The following is an 8,325-nucleotide window of genomic DNA, read 5'->3' as shown; positions in this document are numbered from 1 at the left end:
CTGATGGTCTGATCAGTTTTTCTTTGTCTCTGGATCTATTCTTGTTCATCAGTTTTTATGTTGATCATTATATCCCACATGTAAGTGAGATCATGTGATATTTATCTTTCTCAAACTGGCTTATTTCACTTAGCATAATGCTCTCCAGGTCTATCCATGCTATTGAAAATGGTAAAAGTTCTTTTTTTTTTTTTCTTTTTTTTTTTTTTTCTTTCTTTTTTTTCTTTTTTTCTTTTTTTACTGTATAGTTACTATAGTAGCATAGTATTCCATTGTCTAGATTTACTGCTGTCTTTTAATCTACTCATCTGCTGATGGGCACTTAGGCTGTTTTCAAATCTTAGCTATTGTAAATTGTGCTGCTATGAACATATGGGTGCATATGTGCTTTCTGATTGGTGTTCCTTGGGATATATTCCCAGAAATGGAATTACTGGGTCAAATGGCAGTTCCATTTTTAACTTTTTTTTTTTAAACAGCATATTTATTTATTTTTATTTATTTATTTTAAATATCTTTTATTGATTTTTTACAGAGAGGGAGGAAGAGAGATAGAGAGCTAGAAACATCGATGAGAGAGAAACATTGACCAGTTGCCTCCTGCATGCCCCCTACTGGGGATGTGCCCGCAACCAATGTACATGCCCTTGACCGGAATCGAACCTGGGACCTGGTCCGCAGACCCAGGCTCTACCACTGAGCCAAACCGGTTTTGGCCATTTTTAACTTTTTGAGGAAACTCAATACTGTCTTCCACAGTGGCTGCACCAGCCTGCATTCCTACTAGCAGTGAATGAGGATTCTTTTTCCTTAACCTTTATCTGAGATAGCATTGGCAAATATGTTCTCCTATGCAATGGGCTTTCTTGTTATTTTGGTGATTCTTTCTTTTTTTTTTTTTTTTTAAATAAATCTTTATTGTTCAGATTATTATAGTTTTTCCTCTTTTTTCCCCCATAGCTCCCTTTCATCTGGTTCCCACCCAATCTCTGCCTTTACCTTCTCCCCCTCCCCCACTCACTGTCCTCATCCATAGGTGTAAGATTTTTGTGCAGTCTCTTTCTACACCCCAATACCCCCTTCCTCCCGAGGAATTGTCAATCCACTCCCTTTCTATGCTCCTGATTCTATTATAGCCACCATTTTATTCTGTTCATCAGACTTTCTATTCACTTGTTTTTTAGATTCACATTTTGCTAGATGCTGGAAACCATGATCAACAGTAATTAATATAAAGGGTAGTAGTCCAGCAGAAGGTGGACCTGGACTCCTTTTGATATTCACAGGGTGAATATTTACATTTTATGACCTACTGCTGACTCAATGGCCTAAAGCAAACTCCCCACAATCTGATAATCTTACTGTTTACTAAACATTATCATTGATATGTCTGTTTACATTCTTAAAAGACAATTGTGTATTCTAGTAAATAAAAACAGCTGGGAAAGAAGACTCAGTGGAACTTGACTACTACAGTTGAACTTTTCCCTGCCTCCCCCCATCATTTCAAAATTAATTTTTCTTGTCTTGTGTGTCAATTTGCACGTCAGCTCCTAAAATCTATGCTGTCCATGGCTTTTCACAATTGGTGCCCTTGAACTGGGACTTGGAGAAAAAGGATTTGCCAGAGTCGAAAATATCACAGGACCAAGGTGGAAGATTAACTGATAACTCTTGTCAGCTGTGGAGCCAGGGGATCCTTAAGTGCTCAAGTATTTTCTCTTGTTTCAGCCAGATCATCATAATGGGGCAGAATTCCTCAAAAGTAGAGAGATCTTCTTGTAGACTGTTGGCTTGCTTACTAAAATATAAGGGAGTTGCAGTTTCAAAAGATCTTTTACAGTTTTTACAGATTATTATAGAATATAAGCCATGGTTTTCTGATGAGGGTACATTGGATACTGAATGTTGGGCATGCATAGGTCAGAATTTGAAAGAAGCTCAGCAGCAGGGGAAAAAAAAAAAAAAAAAAGCCTCCGAATTGCTTCTCCTTGTGAAGAAACAGAATTGCATCCTCCCTTTGCAACCACCACTCCTACAGAAAAGCAGGAAGATAAACTGGAGGCGGGGCCTTCACGTCCTGACTCTGAAACATTTAAATCTCACCTGTGCAAAGAGCCATCAGAAAAGGAGTAAAGTAATGACTATGGAGGATAGACTTGCTTTCCTGTCATACAGGTAGCTAATCCACAATTCCCTAATCACATAATAATACAGCATGAAGGATTTGACTTTAAAATGATAAAGGCATCGGTGATAGTGTAATACAGAATGGCTTAAATGCTCCATTTACTGGAGAAATTATAACTAACATTTCATAAGTGTTCCTAGCTCCTTATGATTGGTATTCTCTGGCCCATGCAACTCTGGATGGAGGAGATTATTTGCTATGGAAAGGAGAAGTTTTAGAGAAATGTCAAGAACAAGCTTCAATCTCAGATAGAATATTCTCATAACTTTTGAGATGCTTGCGGGACAGGGACAATTTAGTGATGTCCATTGTGAAAGAAAAAAGCCACATGCTAACCTGACAAGCTCAGGGAAGGCCTGCGTGGCAGTCTTGCAAACCCAGAGACCTAAGATAACCACAAAAGATGGTTTGAAAATTAAATATCTAACAGGTTATAGTAGGTAGTCATGTCCCAGATATTTTCCCAGACAAAGATCAACTTTGATCTTTTTACTGAGCCCATTTGCCTTTTTGCCTCTAAAATAACATATCTGTGAGATGTCTGGGTAACTTGTAACTTCCCTTTTTCTGGAGCCCCTGGGGAACAACCAAATGTGGTGGGCGCCAGGACAGATGCCTCAAATTCCTTCTTTATCATGTTAATTGTTCCTGCACTCACCTGAGTACATGTCCATCATTTTACTTTTTATCCAATCCCAGGAGTTTCCCACCACTTTGCTTTTTCCCGCCTCCTTACTCCATCACCAATGAATTTCATGTAACCCACCTATGTCCCTCCTTTGATTTCAGTGTATAAATTTGGAGCATTATCTCAATCTGTTGAGGTTTTGCTTCCCAGCAATTGTCGACAGTTTTGGCTCAAATAAACTCATTAAAAAATTCTTTACAGGTTTCAATGTTTTTTTTCATTAACACCATAATCAGCTCCAATATGTCCAACAGGTGTATGAGCAAGTTAGACTTTGTGGACAAAAAGGCTGGTGGACTTTACCAGCAAAACGGGACCCTGAGGCAGCCTTTAGTAAGTGCATGCAGAAGCCCACTAAATCATTCTCTGACTTTGTAGCTCACCTGACTGGAGCAGACAGCAGAAGACATTTTGACTCAGCAATTAGCTTATGAAAATGCCAATGCTGATTGTAAGAAATGACTAACACCACTAAGAAAAAATAGTACCATCACAGAAATGATTTAAGCATGTCAGAATGTGGGGTCAGTCTTTTTCAGGCAAGCTTACTAGCTGCAGCAATTACAACAAGAAACAAATTATGTTTCAATTGTGGACAATTTAGTACATTTTAAAAAGGAAGGTAAGCAACCAAAAAGGACACAAGGTGATTCTCAAGGAGAAGGTGTAAACATTCTGCCTCCCAACTCAGGTAATGCAGGTCTATGTCCCAGATGTAAGAAGGGGAATCATTGGTTTAATCAGTATAAATCTAAATTTCATAGAAATGGGCAATCATTAAATCAAGACATAGGAAATGACCAGCTGCAGGTAAATGGCAGCCCCATTTTTAAATAGGGGAAGTTTCATCCTGACAGGACCATAGTAGATTCCCTCCTTCAAATCACGCCAGAAAGAAATGCTGGCTTTGATCTTAATAGCACAACAACAATCACCCTGATCCCAACATGGTAGGGCAAGTTGTTTCTACAGGAATTTCTGGACCCATGCCACCAGGAATAATTTGCTTCAGGTTTAGTCCTAGGAAAGAGTGAAAATATGCTAAAAGGATTAACTGTTTTTCCTGGAGTCAGATTCAGAATATAAGGGAGAAATCAAAGTAGTTTTATAATGCAAACATATTGTGCAAATTATTCCAGGACAAGGAATTGCTTAGCTCCTGCTTTTACCTTATATTTAGCAAGGTGAAGTTATAGATAGGAAGAGAGGAACACAAGGGTTTGGAAGCTCAGATATACTACATTAATAATATAGAGCCTCTGAAAAGATATCAATGGAAAGTTTTGCCTCAAAGAATGGCCAATAGCCCTACTTTATGTCAAAAATATCTAGCTCAAGCTATTCAGCCTTTAAGGGACAAATATTTCCAGTGTTATATTGTCCATTACATGGATGACTTGCTCCTAGTGACTGCACAGGAAGAACATACTTTAGCAATGTTTTTTTCATTTAAAAAAAGAACTTCCTAAATGGGACCTAAAAATTGCTTTGGAAAAAGTACAAAGAAATGCCTTTTAAATGTCTAGGTACCATAATTGAAAACCAACATATTAGGCCTCAGAAGGGAGAAATAAGGAAAGACTGCCTTAAAACCTTACATGACTTTTGAAAATTATTAGGGGAGATTAATTGATTAAGACCTTATCTAAAAATCTCTATAGGAGAAATGACAAATTTATTTAATATACTTAGAGGTGACTAATCTTTCCCCACTCTGAATATTGACAGATGAAGCTAGGAAGGAGTTACTAAGAATTGAGCAGACAATCTCCTTAGCCCAAGTGGCATGAATACTGCCTGAATTGCCTTTATTGGGACAGATTAGTTTTATTGCATATAGTCCCACTGGAGTCATCTTTCAAAATAAAAACTCTCTATTATTGAGTGGGTCCACCTAGGACATCAATTATCTAAAACTGCACTTGCATATATATAGAACTTATGGCTCAGTTGATTTTTCAACTTAGAAAACGCTTCTGACAGCTGAGAGGACAAGAACCCCAATGTATTTACCTTCCCCTTTCTGAGAAGCAATTAGAAATGTTATTTCAGATTTAAATTTGCAAATTGGGCTGAGTGGCTATTCAGGGGAACTTAGTTGTTATCTACTAAAAGAAAAATTATTACAATTTTTATATTATACTCTAATTATTATATCAAAAAATAGTAGGCAGGAACCTATTCCTGAAGCATTAACTGTTTTTACTGATGGATCATCAAATGACAAAGCTGCTTATCATGCAATGAATTTAGACAGAGTCATCCAAACTAGTCATACTTCCGTACAAATAATTGAGTTGGAAGCTATTAAGGCTGCATTATAGGATTTGCAAGAATCTCTTAATATTATCTTGGACTCTTCTTACACTGCAGATTTATTAAATAGAATTGAAACTTCTCATTTAAAATGTCTCAGTGAACAAAGTTTATTTTTACTTTGTTCAGCAGATTGTACAACAAAGACAATATCCTTTCTAAATTACTCACATAAGGCCTCAAAGTTTATTACCTGGCCCATTGGCAAAAGGAAATACACATGCTAATCAATTGGTTGCTTTATTGAAACAAGTCTCAGAATCTCATCAGCTTTTACATCAGCCTGCCAAAATGTTGTATAGACAATTCTCAATCTCTCCATAATAGGCAAAACAGATTACCAGAAAATGACCTACTTGCATATCACATCTACCTCAAGGGCCTAACACAGGAGTCAACACTAGAGATTTGCTAAGGGACCATATCTGGCAAATGGATGTGACACATTATGCTTCCTTTAGATGCCTTGGGGCATTGCATGTCTCTGTAGAAACCTTTTCAAAAGTCCTATGGGCTACTACATCTACAGGGGAAATGGCAAAACGGGTTATTAATAATTGCCTAGCTGCTTTTGCCATCATAGGAATTCCTCAAAATTATTAAAGCTGATAATGGGACTGCTTACACAAACAGTTATTTCCAGCAATTTTGTAAGAAGTGGAAAATTCAGCTCATTACAGGAATACCATATAATTCCCAAGGACATGCCATTATTGAACAACAGCATCAGTGGTTAAAATCTCAATTTCAAAAACAAAAAGAGGGGATTATGATGGAGAAATCACCTGTGGGTAGGCTGCAACAAGCTTTAATTACTTCAATTTTTTTTTTTACTTGTGATGCTGATAGCAAGACACCCATGGAATTACACTGATGTCAGAATAAAACAAATGAAATGGTCTAGTTAAATGGAAAGATCCTGAATCTGGTTTGGGGAAGGTACCCAATCCATTATTAACCTTTAGCAGAGGGTATGCTTGTATATTTCCAGATATTTTCTCCAAAACTGTGTGGATTCCTGCTAGAAATATTAAACTGCAACATGGATCTGAGAGAGGACCTTGCACCCATAGCCACACCATGCAGCTGTAGACAATTGGCTACCTCAGCCACAAACAGCAGCCCCATTCAACACACTGAAGAAAAGGAGTAGAAGAACACGATGGATGATGAACAGCTCAGAAATGACTTGAGGAGTGATAAAGAAGATGGTCCAGAAAGCTGAACAAATTTGTAAAGAGACCAAAACCCCAAGAACTCCTGAAAACGTCTTTCTTGCCATGCTGGCAGTAAGCAGCTATGTGGTAATTTCACTAAGGGCTAATGGACATGTCATCTCTGGGTAAAATCCCTTATGTAGACTGATCCCCCTTCTAGTATATTAAATATATGGGCAAAGTATAATTACACCTGTCCCTGCCTGGCTTCCCCTTTTTATATGACACAAGAATCAAAGGAACTGCTACTCCTTTGTGTGTAAAATTAAAACTGGCTAGCAACACACCAAAGGAGGGGGAAGCTAAAACTTAATACAATTACTATCACTGCTTGTTTCTAGGAGAGACAAAGAGAATTTAACATTACTAATACCTCCCCCCACTAAGCCATTATGTAAAAAGTCTATGAATGACACCCACTAGCAGCAAACTTAAGAATAGTGTTTTTTTTTCTTTGTGAAATGAAGCCCTTTGGGACTGCATATAGTAATAATCAATGGAAATCAGCTGCTGCAATTGTACTAGTAAAATTATATAGATTAAAATAATAACTTTAATAAAAAAATCACCTTTTTGGTACTTAAAGTAAAAATAACACTACCCTTGATATTTTGGAATCAAAACAGCATATTGTATAATTATACCAGACAAACTTACAAACTAATTACTTAGATGTCTGGCAGCAACTTAAAGAAAGAATTTGTTGTCACTTTGATGTTCACAGTTTTTATCTTTACCTTTTTCTTCTTCTCCTCTTCTTTAAGAATATCCTTCAGCATTCCATATAATAATGGTTTGGTGGTGATGAACTCATTTAGCTTTTTCTTATCTGTGAAGCTCTTTATCTGACCTTCAATTCCAAATGATAGCTTTTCTGGGTAATCTTGGTTGTAGGTTCTTACTCTTCATCACTTTGTATGTTTCTTGTTACTCTCTTCTAGCCTGCATAGCTTCTGTTTAGAAATCAGCTTACAATCCTATGAATTCTCCCTTGTAGGTAACTAACTGTTTTTCTCTTGCTGCTTTTAATATTCTCTCTTTGTCTTTTGCCCTTGGCATTTTAAGTATGATGTGTCTTGGTGTGGTCCTCTTTGGATTCATTTTGTTTGGGGTTCTTTGTGCTTCTTGGACTTGTTAGTCAATTTCTTTCACCAGGTAGGGGAAGTTTTCTCTCATTATTTCTTCAGATAGGTTTTCAATATCTTGCTCTCTCTCTTCTTCTGGTACCCTTATAATTCAAATGTTGGTATGCTTTAAGTTATTCCAGATGCTCCTTACACTGTCTTCATATTTTTGGATTATTTTTTTTCTTTTTCAGTTGGGTGTTTTTGCTTCTTCATGTTTCAAATATTTGACTTGGTTCTTGGAATCCTCTAGTCTGCTGTTGAATCTCGGTATATTATTCTTTATTTTAGACAGTGTATGCTTAAATTTCTTAGTAAAAAAATTTCTTAATAAAAAAAAATTCTTTTTTATATCCTTTAGGGCACATGTGTCAAACACAAGGCCCGCGGGCCAAATCCGTCCCACCAGGCCTTGCAATGTGGCCCGCACCGCGCTGTCATCACTGCACTCCACTGCGTTTCCATCACAATGACAGTTTATGACTGTTCAGTAAACCATTCGGCTCGCGATTTAGGCTGGATTTTAGATTTTGGCCCCTTCTCTGATTGAGTTCGACACCCCTACTTTAGGGTCTCACTAAATTTCTAGGAGGTTTCTAGAAGATTCTTGAGTAACCTTATAACCATAGTTTTGAACTCTATATCCAGTAGTTTGCTTTCCTCCATTTCTTTCATTTGTGATCTGTTTCTTTGTCTCTGCATTTTGGCTACTTCCCTGTGTTGATAGAGTGGCTTTGTGTGCCCGGTGTCCTGTAGAGCCTAGTGACTCATCCTCCTTAATTACCTGAG

General features: G+C 37.3%; 1 long non-coding RNA gene across 1 annotated transcript; it reads right to left on the bottom strand.

Moving 5' to 3' along the window:
- Window positions 1-1,166: 1,166 nt before the first annotated feature.
- On the bottom strand, window positions 1,167-7,492 carry LOC118730611. The gene is made up of 2 exons (XR_004991531.2): window positions 7,100-7,492; window positions 1,167-1,203 (listed from the first exon to the last, which is right to left on the bottom strand). It is a non-coding gene; the product is annotated as an uncharacterized LOC118730611 (long non-coding RNA).
- Window positions 7,493-8,325: the final 833 nt, after the last annotated feature.

Source organism: Pipistrellus kuhlii, unplaced genomic scaffold, assembly GCF_014108245.1.
Source record: "Pipistrellus kuhlii isolate mPipKuh1 unplaced genomic scaffold, mPipKuh1.p scaffold_m20_p_3, whole genome shotgun sequence".
NCBI classification, from domain to species: Eukaryota; Metazoa; Chordata; class Mammalia; order Chiroptera; family Vespertilionidae; genus Pipistrellus; species Pipistrellus kuhlii.
Note: the sequence above shows the minus strand (reverse complement) of the source record. Positions and strands in the feature narration are given on the sequence as shown.